This window comes from Mandrillus leucophaeus, unplaced genomic scaffold (genome assembly GCF_000951045.1).
Source record: "Mandrillus leucophaeus isolate KB7577 unplaced genomic scaffold, Mleu.le_1.0 Scaffold1397, whole genome shotgun sequence".
NCBI lineage: Eukaryota > Metazoa > Chordata > Mammalia > Primates > Cercopithecidae > Mandrillus > Mandrillus leucophaeus.
Genome location: NW_012101362.1, coordinates 334,402 through 348,818, shown reverse-complemented (window position 1 = coordinate 348,818; position 14,417 = coordinate 334,402).

The following is a 14,417-nucleotide window of genomic DNA, read 5'->3' as shown; positions in this document are numbered from 1 at the left end:
TATATATATATATATATATATGCCTTTTTCTTAGCCTGTTTCTTCCTGTTAATGTATTTGCTTGTGTTTGGTGCGTAGAACTGGATAAATGAAAAGTTCTGTGTTTAAGTTCTTCAAAATGTATATATTTAGTGCTGCATCTTTCAGCTCTTTGAAATACCTCATGTTTATAAAAATAAATAGCAATTAAATTATGCAACTAAAAAACTGTGACATCTACTAACAGCGAATTAACACAATATTTCTTTGGATAATATAAGCCCTTATTTACAACTAAAAGAGACACAGTCTTCATAGTCTGTGAAAGAAATTCATATTATATTATGTGTACTTAGTTATATCCTCAATGTGCTTAATTGATAGAAAAGTGTAAGTTCCCTGAATCAATTATCATTTTTTTCCAATAGGAATGTAGGTATGCCTCTTTTAATTTTTTATTTTAATTTTTTATTTTTAATTGTGGGTACATAATAATTGTACACAGTTATGAGACATATGTGAGTTTTTGATAGAGGGATACGATGTGTAATGATCAAATCAGGGTATTGTGATATCCATCACCTCAGGCCTTTATCATTTCTTTGTGTTAAGAACATTCCAATTTTACTCCTTTAGTTACTTTTAAATATGCAATAAATTATTGTTAACTATAGTCACCCTACTGTGTCACTAACACTAGGTCTTATTCACTCTATCTGACTGTATGTTTGCACCATTAACCATCATCACTCCCTCCCCTCTATGCTTCTCTCCCACTGTGCTTCCCAGCCTCTAGCATCTATCATTGCACTCCCTATCTTCATAGTTCAATTTTGTATATGAACCCATTAAGCACGTATTTAAAAAGTTATATGCTTTGGAGAACATCCTTAAATGTTTGGAAAATCTCTTTACTATTAAAGAGAATGAAAATTATAAATCCTTAATACACATACACCATAATTGTAGCCAAAGATTACATCATTTATATAATTTAATTTTTAACCGAAGCATCCCAGATGTTTCAGTTTCAGGAGGATCATTAGTCAAATAGAGTAAACTCTATCTGTCATGATCAGGAAAAGGAATGCGTTAGCTAATCGTATTCTCCTTAATAGATATTCCAAACTCACCATGTTTGAATTAACAACTTTCAAATAATTAGAACACATCAATATACATTTAACATCCAATGACTATAAAAACAATCTAATAGCTTTTTTATGATTCATAAATAGTTTTAGGATCTTATTACATCAGAGGTTTATCAATACAGAAGTTGTAATTTAGACTTACAGGAACAACTGCTTAGGAAGGCTTCTGATTGATCTGCTGCGATATCCCAGAATAATTATTATACTGTTATAATATTTTTGAACTACATGTTTTTGATACAAAGACCACTGGAGATGTTCAGGCTATACCTTAATTGTGTCCCACAATCAAAAAGGAATAGATCAAGTGTTTGCTTAGCTTCCAAGTAGTAAACTAGTTGGTCAGGATGTGTACTTAAGAAATAACTAGGGGAAAAGAAATGAACAGTAGTAAACAAATGTAAAAATGTAATAGGCCAGTGTTGAGTGTCATGTGTATCTGGCTACCGGCTCCATAGAAACCACCTGCAATGTGAAGCTCCTTCATTAGCATCTTTGCTCACAAAAGAAGACAAGGTTACTCTGATGTATTTCTTCTGAACAACTACAACTCACTTTGCGAATATACCTGACATGCACTCAGTATCATTTCAGTGCTCACCCTACCTTGTTGTCAAGGAAACAGACATCAGCACCACTTAGAAAGTGGTAAGAAACCTGTAAAAGAACAGATGTATACTGTATATTGTGATGGGTGAGAGTCCCTTTCTCTGAGGGACAACTTGATGAGATTCCAATGTTAATGAATCACACCCAAACTCTCTGCAAAGGATGAAATCAGAGAATGATAGATAAGATGCTATAAACAATGCTTAGTGATGGCAGGATTACAACAAGGGTGAGCTGGCCTTACATTTACAGATAGGTTTATTAACTGATATACCCATTATACACAACATAAAGTATGCTATGTTCACATAGTGAAAATTGTAAAACTGGCTTAATTCAGTTAGTCATTGTTTTGAAAAAATTAGTAACTAAAATCAAGTATACAAGCAATTGACTACATGTGACTAATTTATTTCAAGCTATAAATTCATTTGCTTGGGGGATATGTTTTTGTTCAAGTCAATATATTGGAGTGAATAAGGGCTCAGGTTCTAAAGTCAATTTTCCTTTTAATCAAATTGCAACTACTTCCAAAGGGAGAAAAAAAGATGCACGTTCAAAGTAGTTAAACTGGAAATAATTTAAGGAAGGAATTATTCGCAGAGGTGTTGGGAAGATTGAGAAAAACAACAAGGGATAGTGAAGAAACATGGGGCTAGCAAAAATGGGAAGCCATTGGATGGGGGCAGTGGCTCACGCCTGTAATCCCAGCACTTTGGGAGGTCGAGGTGGGCAGATCACCTGAGGTCAGGGCAGCCTGGCCAACATGGCAAAACCCTGTCTCTACCAAAAATACAAAAATTAGCCAGGCATGGTGGTGGGCGCCTGTAATCCCAGCTACTTGCGAGGTTGAGGCAGGAGAACTGCTTGAACTCGGGAGGTGGAAGTTGCAGTAAGCCAGTATCGAGCCACTGCACTCCAGCCTGGGTGACAAGAGCAAAACTCTATCTCAAAAAAAAAAAAAAAAAAAAAAAAGGAAGCCATTATGACCCACCAAGAACTCAAGAAATGGTGTTACCAGAATGTGGTAGAAGTGGAATGGGCACCAGTAAGAGCTATGGTTGTACAGGGAAGCAGACCCTCCCTAGCAAGGCAGGAAAGGAACAGGAAGTGGCAGTAGGATAGGGAAAAATCACTCCTTTTCTTTCTTCTTTCACCATTAAGACCCTGTTAATATGTCCCATTGGCTAAAGCCAACCAGAAGCCAGGGAAAAAGAGAATGTGGTTGAGACAGTGTGAATAGTTCAGCCTCTCACAGGAGGGCAGAGAAGGGTGGAAAGTTGATCTAGGGAAAACAAATAGAAAATGGTAACATATCCACGCATTACACATTAGTTGCCCTACCTGAAGCATATTACTTAACTTATGCTTCTGCCTCAACATCTTTAAAATACTGCTGTCCAGGCACAGTGGCTCATTCCTGTAATCCCAGTGTTTTGGGAGGCCAAGACAGAAGAATCACTTGAGGCTAGGAGTTCGATACCAGCCTGCACAACATATGAGACCCGCCCCCCATCTCTACAAAAAATTTAAAAAAAAAATAGCCCAGCACAGTGGTGTGAACTTTTAGTTCCAGCTACTCTGAAGGCTGAGGTGGCAGGATTACTTCAGCCCAGGAGTTTGAGGTTGCAGTGAGCTATGATCGCGTCACTACACTCCAGCTGGATGACAGAGCAAGATTTTGTCTCTAAATAATAATAATAATAGTAATAAATAAAATAAATTATTGCTAATAGTATCTAATTTTTACTGATATTGTAGAAATGACATATGAAAATGGGTAGAAAATCATAATAACTCAATAAAACCTAGCTGTTATAATTTTTCCAAGTCAGTTTATGAAAAATCTTAAAGTATTCTTGCCATGAGATGTGGAGAGGGTAACTTGGAAAGTGGCAACTTTAGAAAGCATTCGAACATAAAGGACTAAATATATACAACAGTTAAAATTCAATGGAACACTGGGTCAATAATTTTTGCATCCTTCAGAAAAGAAAATACTTTTCAAATTATAAAAAGCAATTCCTTCTTAACTGTAAAATGTATAACAGTCTTTAGTTTTACTCTCCCTATAGCAGAGATGTCAACTTCTTTCATAGGCATAGCTAGTTGGGATCTGTGGTCTGTACACAGAAAATTCGCTTCCTAAAGATGTTCACCTGCCAATCCTCAAAACCTGTGAATATATTACCATGCATTGCAATGTATGGGATTAAGTTAAGAATCTTAAAATGAAGAGATTACCCAGGTGGGCTTAACAAATCAGAAGGGTCCTTATGAGAGGAAGCAGGAGAGTCAGAGTGAAAGAGGATGTGACAATGGAAGCAGAAGTTGAAGTGATTGGAGGAAGGAGTCAAAAGTGAAGCAAAGTATGTAGCCTCTAGAATTTGGAAAAGACAAATAAATCAATTCTCCTCTGAGCTTCCATAAGGAAGGCATCCCTGCTAATCTGTTTTCTTCTTTTTTCTTTTTCTTTCTTTTTTTTAGATAGACTCTCCTCTGTCACCCAGGCTGGAGTGTATGGTGTGATCTCAGCTCACTGAAACCTCTGCCTCCTGGGTTCAAGTGATTCTCCTGCCTCAGCCTCTTGAGTAGCTGGGATTACAGGCATGAGCCACCACATAAAGCTAATTTTTGTATTTTTAGTAGAGATACGGTTTTACCATCTTGGCCAGGCCAAGATTCCTGACCTCACATGATCAGCCCGCCTCGGCCTCCCAAAGTGCTGGGATTACAGGCATGAGCCACTGCTAACACAGCCTCCTGCCAACCTCTTGAATGTAGGACTTCTGATCTCCAGGACTGTATAATAAACTTGTGTTGATATTAGCCTCTAAACTTGTGATAATTTGTTACCACAAAAATAAAAAACTAACGCTAATTGTTTTTCTCTGATTCAGCAGATCCACTTCCATCCTCCTCTGACTTGGTCTGTGCCACAGGAGGCTGACCTCTGGCTTCTAGCTGAGATCAATGAATAGCAGGTACTGGCAGGCAATGGGAAGGCTGGAAGAAAGAGGCCATGGTATTTATCCTTTTGTTACCTTTAGATCACTGCAGTTTTGGTAGTGATACTGTTTCCCTACAGCCACCACTCATAACACCATCCTCTCTCCTCCAGCTTTCAGGATCCTAGGCCAGGACTCAGAATTCCCCACTGTTGCTAGTCTCGTGTGCTTCCCTAGCCCTGTTGGGGTATATATAGAATATATTACATATTATATGTAATATAATACATGATTCCTTCATTAATAGTCCTCTATTAAACCTTTGGAGTGTGCTGTCTCTTTGATGCCAGTCCACTGATTCAACATAAAATATATTTTTCCTAACTATTCATTTAAAACTCAATGAGTTGAGTCTTGAAATTCCCCGAAGATACTCTGAAAGAATACAAAGCTTAAGGAAGTTTATGACAGCACAATGGTTCATCAGTAATTCAATTTTTAGTTTTTTCACCTTTCAAACTGAGTTATAACATAGCTGCCCTTTGGCTGGGTGAGGTGTCTCATGCCTATAATCTCAGCACTTTGGGAGGCCGAGGTGGGCGAATCCCTTGAGTCCAGGAGTTTGAGACGAGCCTGGGGAACATGGAGAAACTCTGTCTCTACAAAAAATACAAAAATTAGCTAGGCATGGTGGCACATGCCTGTAGTCCCGGTTGCTTCGAAGGCTGAGGCAGGAGGATCATTTGAGCTCAGGATGTGGAGGTTGCAGTGAGTCAAGATTGTGCCATTGCACTCCAGTCTGGGTGACAGAAGAAAACCCTGTCTCCAAAAACAGAAATAAAATAAAGTAAAATAAAACATAGCTGCCCCCACTTCAGAAAAATTGAATCTTACCATTTAAAAAAATTATGATTGTTCATATTTACATATAAAAATAACATCTATAAAAGAGTTACAAAAATGTTTTCAAAGAACAAAAAATATGTTTTATAGGTACTTTTTTTATTAATTAGCAAAGGTATAAAGAAGAATAGAGACACTTTATGAAGTTATACAATTTACTGCAATATAAATGGATCAGATAATGGTCAGATAAATGGATCATTACAGAAAGGTAAATAGAATATGATTTTTCAAATGTATGTGCCTATCAGTTGCACATTTAATTTGTGTGCAGTCTATCAAAACTATTACCATAGTTGCTTTTTAAAATTAGATCAATTCAATGCCAACTATCTGGATTGATCAAAAATATTTAGTCAGCCAGGTAAATAATATAATTTTTAAAATGTATGTTCCCATCAGCTGCACATTTATTTTGTGTGCAGTCTATCAAAACTCTTACTATAATTGCTTTTAAAAGTTATATCAATGCAATGCAACTATCTGGGTTGATCAAAATATTTAGTCAGCTGGGCATGGTTGCTCATTCCTGTAACCCCAGTACTTTGGGAAGCCAAGTTGGGAGGATCACTTGAGGCTAGGAATGTTAGAGACCAGCCTGAGCAACATAGCGAGACCCTGTCTCTACAAAAAAAGTTTTTAAACATTAGCTAGGCATGGTGGTGTGCACCTGTAATCCTAGCTACTCAGGAGGCTGAGGTGGGAGGTGGGAGGATTGCTCAAGCTCAGGAGTTCAAAGCTGAAGTGAGTTATGACTGCACCACTGCACTCCAGCCTGGATGACAGAATGAGACCTTGTTTCTTAAAAAGAAAAGTCTATTTTCTAGAGATTTTGCTCTCATACGAAAATAAATATTGAAAATGACTGTCACTTTACATCCAGCTCTTTTGAAATTGGTTGATCTGTATATAGACAGACCAACCTAATTATGCCCTGAAATAACTGGGTCAAAGTTGCCAATAGAAGGAAATATATTTTATTATGTATTTAAATCACAAACATCTACACTTCATTGAATTAGATAAGTTAGGTAAAGTAATAATAAATCATAATCCTTAAAACTATTCACCAGTCCCTCAAATTGGTTGAATAACTGTATTTCATACAAATCATGGAGTTATCTCTCCATCTCTCAAATATCAAAACCTAAAGGTTAACTTCTGCTCTAAGGCATATGGTGAAAGACTACGGAAAATACAGCCAAAGTGGGCTTGAGACTTTTCACACGAATTAAAATTGTCTTAGGTTACCATTTTGCTATAGCTTCTACCTCAACTCTGAACTCCACTCGCCTCTTCCTACCTTATTCATGAATGAATATCACAAAAGATAACAGGATTTGTGGATGACTAAATACACATTATTGCTCCTGGAAATGCTACAGAGGCTTACATATAGAGACACCATAGAGTCAGTTCTACATTCTCACTGAAATGAAGGTACAAGAACAGGCTTTACTCTCTAGATAAGGCATATTTTTTAAATGCCTTGAGTCAAAGTATTGTGACAATATAAAGTCAATTAAATATGCACATAAAGATTATAATTTTAGCACTTGCATTTACCTATAAAATAGGTTCCTATCTCTACAGGTATATTAAGAGCAGAAAAGATTTATGCCCATATTGTCTACACTAATCGTTTGTTTAAACTACCCTGAGCTGGTTTCCTTAGATTTATTGGTGGTACTCGTTAGTAAAATATTACATAACATGCTCGAAGTGTACAAATAAGCATGAATGCTTGCCTTTCTAAGGTCAATTTAACATTTTACACAATATTATAATACATAATTTGTGCTTAGCAAAGAAACTAAAGATAAGTTTCTAATTAAAATATATGATAATTGATGTCTTTGATATGAGGTTTAACTCCATTTTAACTTGATGTGTATTTTATTATAATGTGTGTGGAGTCTACATTAAAATTTTGTCATATAATATTATGCATTACACCATGGCTGATACTTATACACGTACAACATTAGTGATTATGTGTTCACATTAGTATTTATTTGCATATTATACATAATATGATATAATATTTTATATTATTTTCCTAGGATCACTGAGAAAATAGTAAATATATATATTTCTACAGAGCTAGAATAAATCATCAGCAAGTCATTAACAATTAAATCTCTAGTGTATTTCCCCTTCTTAAGTCTTCTGCCATTTGAACAGGAATTGACTATCACTACCACCAGTAATAGTAACAAGAGTAAAATAATAGTAATAATGTTATCACTACTATTGTAACTATACTGCTTACAGAACTAAGCTGCTTTGTATTTACAAATTATTTTCACATCAATTATCTTATTTTTGCAGATCAACCATGTATATTGAAATATAATATTTAATGGTAGAGGAACTTATTGCAGTAGTAGAAAAAGAAAATTTGCTTTGTTTATGTCTCATCTGTATTGCCACTAAGACTTATATTAACCTTCTTTAGGAGTAGACTTTCCATTTCTGCCTTTGTGAAATCTGCTTCTTTATTGCTTCTTTATGAAGCAATTACCTGCAAAATGCTTTTTCTGGTTTGGTGCTGGAAAACCAACCAAACTTTAAATGACATGGGGCTGCCTCAACCCACCAGAGACATTACGTGAGAGTAATAAATGCACTTCAACAGCCTGATCTGATAGATGTTGGGAACAAGCCTTAAATAGACAAATCAGAGCTGGGAGGGAGAACTTGCCCACCACCCCCTCCCCCACCACCAACTTTTTGGGCCCTTGAGCTCTATTGGAACCAGCAGGGGCATCCAAATTCTCCTCAGAGTTTAGAGACTGTCAAGATGCCTCAGCGGGGTCCTCATGCATCCTGGTCACAGTACCTGACTGAGCAATAGAGGACATATTAAGAAGAGGAGGATGCTAAAAATCAACTTGCTTCTTCATTCTGCCTTCTCAAGAGTCATTCCTTTCCTTTCAATTTGCCATGTGAACTGGACATGAAGCAGGATTCCAGTTTACAGACTGTGGAAGGCAAGAGGATAGAACACCTGTCAAGAACAAAGACTGGAAGACGGAACGGTGAATTTGGTTCTCTTTTGTCTGCTAAGCTGATCAACAGTAATTTCTTACTAATGTCAAGCAAGGACTAGATGTAAACTGCATGTTCTGTGGCATCTTTCCAGGAGTTACAGAGGGGAAATAAGGTGCAGTAGCATGCTTATATTACATCTTTTTGAACCATATTACATGGAAAATTTTGTGAGAGATTTCATCCTTTGGATACTGGAATTCCATACAGAGATAACTTTCATTTTCTGAATTTTCTTCCCAAGAAATTACAAGTTATCTTAACTAATGTAGACAAGCAGCCTATATTCCCTTTCAGATAACTCTAATTACTGTATAGGCAAGATTTATAACACTTGCTTGAAAGACTAGATACGTGAGATACATACATTTTCCAGTGGGAACTTCAGAATAAGTTTGGAAGGGGCCTCTTTCTAGCTGCTGGAGTGGAATATCTCTTGCTCCAATTTTAGAGAGAAAATCATTATAGACAATGTATTTTGGACCAAGAACGTTTAGAATACTAGATAAGAAGATAATTTCTCTGTAAATGTTAGAGGAGAGTGGAACTGTTCTTCATTTTGTTTCTGCTGGAAGTATTTATTTGCCCACCCAAAAAGATTCCAAAAGTATAGCTTACTGAGATTATTTTTAAAAGGTAAATATTTAGAAGAACACAACGTACTCAACATATTTTTAGAAAATGTTGATATTAGCAGGAGCAGCTAGTTGTTTATTTTACACAATTTTGAAACAAAGACTAATCAAGATAAATTCTACAAACTCTAACTTGATACTGATTCAGAATGTGAGAGTTGATGCTTTCTCTTTAAAAAGTATATATATTATGTATGTTATACACATTTTCTAGACATAGTTATGCTGTCTCTTTAAAAGTATATTTATATAAAATACATAGAAAACGTGTATTTCATATATGTATATGTGTGTACATTTTTGCATATATGAAACACATGTCCTATGTTGATAGGAGAATATATATATAGCTCCCACTAACAAAGGACATTTTCTGCACAACATTGAAATGTACCTTAAAAAGTCTGGAATTATCAACCACAGTATGACCCCATATAATATGAATTATATGTGTAATGGACAATTTATAATTCTTCCATCCCCAATGCAGTGCAATATATCATATAATTTGTATCTTTCTTTTTTTCTCATCAGAGATGTTGTTTGGGACGAAAATAAAAACAGCCCCTGACATATGGGAACTGGTCTGACACTTACAGCTGGGTCTCAGCATTATCAGGAGTAGGCCTGGCTATCATAGCCAGGGCTTGATGTTCTCCTCTTGGACCAGACATTCTCAGGGAATATCAGCATGAGACGACGTAACTCTGTGACTGTGAAGAAGTGATACAAAAAAATAGATGATTCATGATTTTGTCTAAGCACAAGAAAAAAACAAGGTCACTGTAGAAACCACAGAAATACCAAACATCTTGCTCTCCTGGCTAATTTAAGTGATTGCTTCTGCTTTATCAATTACAGTTTTATTTTCCTTCTAGTCTTTCCTCCTTCTGGAAAAGATTTATTAAGGTGCTCAATAATAGAATTATCTCCATTTCCTGATAGCATCCAACCCAAAGTGAGCAAACCCCCATTTCCTTGAACTCTCCCCAAATCACCCAAACAAAGCACAAATTCTCTAAATCCTAATACCGTCTTACTCAGACACTCACAATACCCCATGACGTTTAGTCTCTCCTGTGGCAATGAACAAGGAACCCAGTTTGTTCAAGTGCAGGTGAATTCCTGGTGGTCTTTGGCTGGGAGTCATTAACATATGTTAAAACTTTACCAGAATATTATGTATTGTATGATTTGATTTATAGTACATAGAGATGTGTAAAGGTTTATGAATATACAATTATGTATGTTATTATATATAATATATACCTATTTGTATTGTAAGTTCACACTTTTTGTCCTTTTTGGGCTAGGATAATAAAAAAATGGCTAACAGTGCCTACCCTGAGGGAGTAAAGACATATTGGCATATTTGAAGAAGAGACTTCACTTTTGAATCTACTTTTTGAAATTTATTGTTATTTTTTGAGACAGGGTCTCACTCTGTTACCGAGGCTAAAGTGCAGTGGCGCAACCATAGCTCACTGCAGACTCAACCTCCCAGGCTCAAGTGATCCTCCCACCTCAGCCTCTCGAGGAGCTGGGACTACAGGCATATGCCACCACGCCCTGCTAACTTTTTTAAGTTATTTTTTTAAGATATAGATGGTCTCATTATGTTGCCCTGGTTGGTCTTAAATTCCTGGGCTCAAGCAATCCTCCTACCTCATCCTCCCAAAGTGCTGGGATTACAGGTGTGAGCTACCACACCTGGCCTCAATTTCTTTCTCTTTCTTTCTTTTTTTTTTTTTAGACAGAGTCTCACTCTGTTGCCCAGGCTGGATGGAGTGCAGTGGCAAGATCTCGGCTCACTGCAGCCTCTGCCTCCCCTGTTCAAGTGATTCTCCTGCCTCAGCTTCTCAAGTAGCTGGGACCACAGGTGCCCACCACCATGCCCCGGCTAATTTTTTATTTTTAGTAGAGACGGGGTTTCACTATGTTGGTCAGACTGGTCTCAAACTCCTGACCTCAAATGATCCGCCTGCCTCAGCCTCCCGAAGTGCTAGGATTACAGGCGTGAGCCACTGCTCCCAGACTGAAATCAGTTTGTTTGTTTTTTTTTTTTTTGACTCAATTATTCCTTTATGTTCCCAGAATAAAGGAAATAATTTGTAAAATTAAGGGAAATAATTGAGTATATCTTACTCTATTATTTTCCTTACATTTCCAGAGCTTGTAACAGGAATTGTTTGGCTGCAGGTATTAGAGATGTGCCTATCTGCTTTGGTAAAGGAAAGGAAGGGCTTATCATCTTAATGTGCAGGAAGTCCACAGGTAAAGAATTGTGATAGGCAGAATTCAAAGATGGCCTCCAACAGCCTCACTTCCTGTTTATACATATGTCATTCGAGTGTGGACAGGACCTGTGAATATGATAGGATGTCACTCTCATGATTAGGTTACCTTGTATGGCAAAAGTGAAAGGATTTTGCAGACGTAATTAAGGTCCCAAATCAGTTGATTTGGAGTAAATAAAAAGGGAGATTATCCTGGGTTAACAAACTTCATCAGGTGAAATCCCTTAAAAGAGGAGCAAAATTCCTGAAGAAAGAAAGATTCTACTGTTGGCCCTGAAGATGCTAATAGCCATGTTATAAACTATGGAGATCAAGGTCCTAAACTAGTTGTTGACAAGTAGTCTCTGACCAACAGTCAACAAGAAAACAAAATGGTGACCTCGGTCATACAACTGCAAAAAAAAAAGAAAAAAAGAAGAATTCTTTCAACAATCTGAGTAATTTCGGAAGCTCATTCTTTGCCTAGTCAAGACTCCAGATGAGAATGATGCCTGGTTAACACCTTGATGATAGTTTTGTTAGACCTTGGGCAAAGGCACTGGTCAAGCCATGCTCAGACTTCTGACCCACAGAAACTGAGATAATAAATGGATGTTGTTTTAAGCTGCTAAAGTTGAAGTAACTTGTTATACAGCAATATATAATTCCACAGTCCAGAGACAATATGATGGTTCTTGAAAATAATCAGTGATCCAGGCAACACCCATTGCATTTGAATTCCATCCTCAGTGTCACCCCAAAGTGAAAAGAAAGTGATGGAATTCCAGCCACAATACTCGGGTTCTAGTCAAGAAGAAGGGAAAGAAAAAAACGTCAGAGAAGTTTGTGTCAGTTGTCTGTCCCTCTTGTAAATAGTTTTCCCCGAAGACTCACATGACAACCTGTATTTATAAGCCCCACTCCTAGCTATAAGAGAGGCTAGAAAACAGAGTATTTTAGCTGGGAATATAGCCAATAGGTAAACAAACACAGATATCAGGATTATATTAGAAAGGAAGAATGAAGTCAAGGGAACAAGGACATTTTTTATACAAATAGCAATCTCTTCCTCAGAGAGGAAAAAAATAGGAAAAATTTTCCTCACCTCAATCTTTTAATGCCATTTTTTTTTGTTTTAAAAGTTTCTGATAAGAGAAAATTTGCAAAGCAGAATGCTTCTAGCAAACACAGAAATATATTACAAGACATGTCAGCTGCGTGCTTCTGATCAGAGTATAAAGAAAGGATTCTAGTCAATACTAATGCTCTTAATCTAGCTCCATCTCTTCTGCCCCTAAATGCTTCATACCCATCCCTCTCCTTAATGAAGTTATTTGCTCCCTCACTGGGTGCATGTCCTGCCCTGTGGAAGGACTCACAAATATGATCCACAAAGCAACTGACTGATCTTTTCCCTGATCAGTGATGCTTAAACCCCAAATCCAAAACACGGAAAGAAATTTTGTATTTAAACACATTACAATTAAGTCATTTCCCTTCTCCCTTCCCTCTGCCTCACAGAAAAGTCTGTGGTTGATTGATTTACTATAGAGCCAATATGACTACTTGAAAATCAGATACTGAAGTCAGCTCATAGCAAATTAAGTTTATGAGAAAAAAGGACTGGGATATGGACATACTGGAGCCTCATTCACAAGGGTCAGAAAGAGAAGGTGGCGAAACTGTCTGGAAAGCCTTGGGACGCAGCCAAGTGTCAGAGGGAGTGCCCAACGGGTATGAAGAGCTCAGATATGGATCAGGCTGACTCCAGGGTCTCATGGGCCAAGAGAAAAGGGTACCCAGGAAACGGTGTGTTTGTTCAGGTGAGCATTTGGGTGAACCAGTAGTTGATGTCTGAGGAATTTCAGTCAAAGGCAGCAGGAGCCCAACTATCTGGCTGGGGGACAATTTGATAATTCACCAAAAATTTGTAGAGACAATAGTTTACAGTAATGGTTCAGATATGGACTCTCTCCTCAAATTTTTTTTTTTTTTTTTTGAGTCTTGGAAGATGGTGGTAAACCCTATATGTAAACAAATTATAAAGTGATGTGTCGAAAAAAATAATACTCACAGAGTGCTAGGAATTATAGAATTAATTTGACCTTGGGAAAAGTAAAATATAGACATGTTTTCTGGAAAGCCTATCTTGGGATCCTAAATAGTAGTATTACAAGATAGGAAAGTGCTTAAAATTGTAGTATTAGGCAATAGAAAATTCAGATTGGTGTTCCCGAGTAACCACCGACCAAACACCAATTAGGCTGAGCTAAACTCCTTTTTTTCTCCCTTCAAGTACCTTGTTTCATAAATGCGATGCTGCGTATTTGCCCTTTCCCCAAAACTTTATTGTAAAAATTGTGTAATAATACTAATAACAATAACAAAGAATAGGACAACACAATGCAGTTTCTTTTCTTTTTTAATAGCTTTATTGAGGTATAAATGATATACAACGAACTGCTCATATTTAAAATATAATTTGGTAAGTTTTACCATAGCATACCCCTATTAAGCTATCACCACAATCAAAGTAAGGAATATAAATAAGGAATATGTCTATCACTTCCAAAAATTTCCTCCAGCCCCTTTTTAATCTCTGCCCTTTACCTACTCCATCCCACAGCCACCACTGATCTGATTTCTTTCACTATCAGTTTGTCAAACATTAGTTTGTATATCCTAGAGTTTTACATAAGTGGAATTATAGTGTCCATTTTTGTTCCGGATTCTTTTACTCAGCATATTGAGACTCACCCATGTTAAAGTATGCATCAATTGTTCTTTCCTTTTAATTGCTGAATAGTATTCCATTGTGTATCACTTACTTTTAGGCCTATCATCTTTGTTTCCCTTTCAACT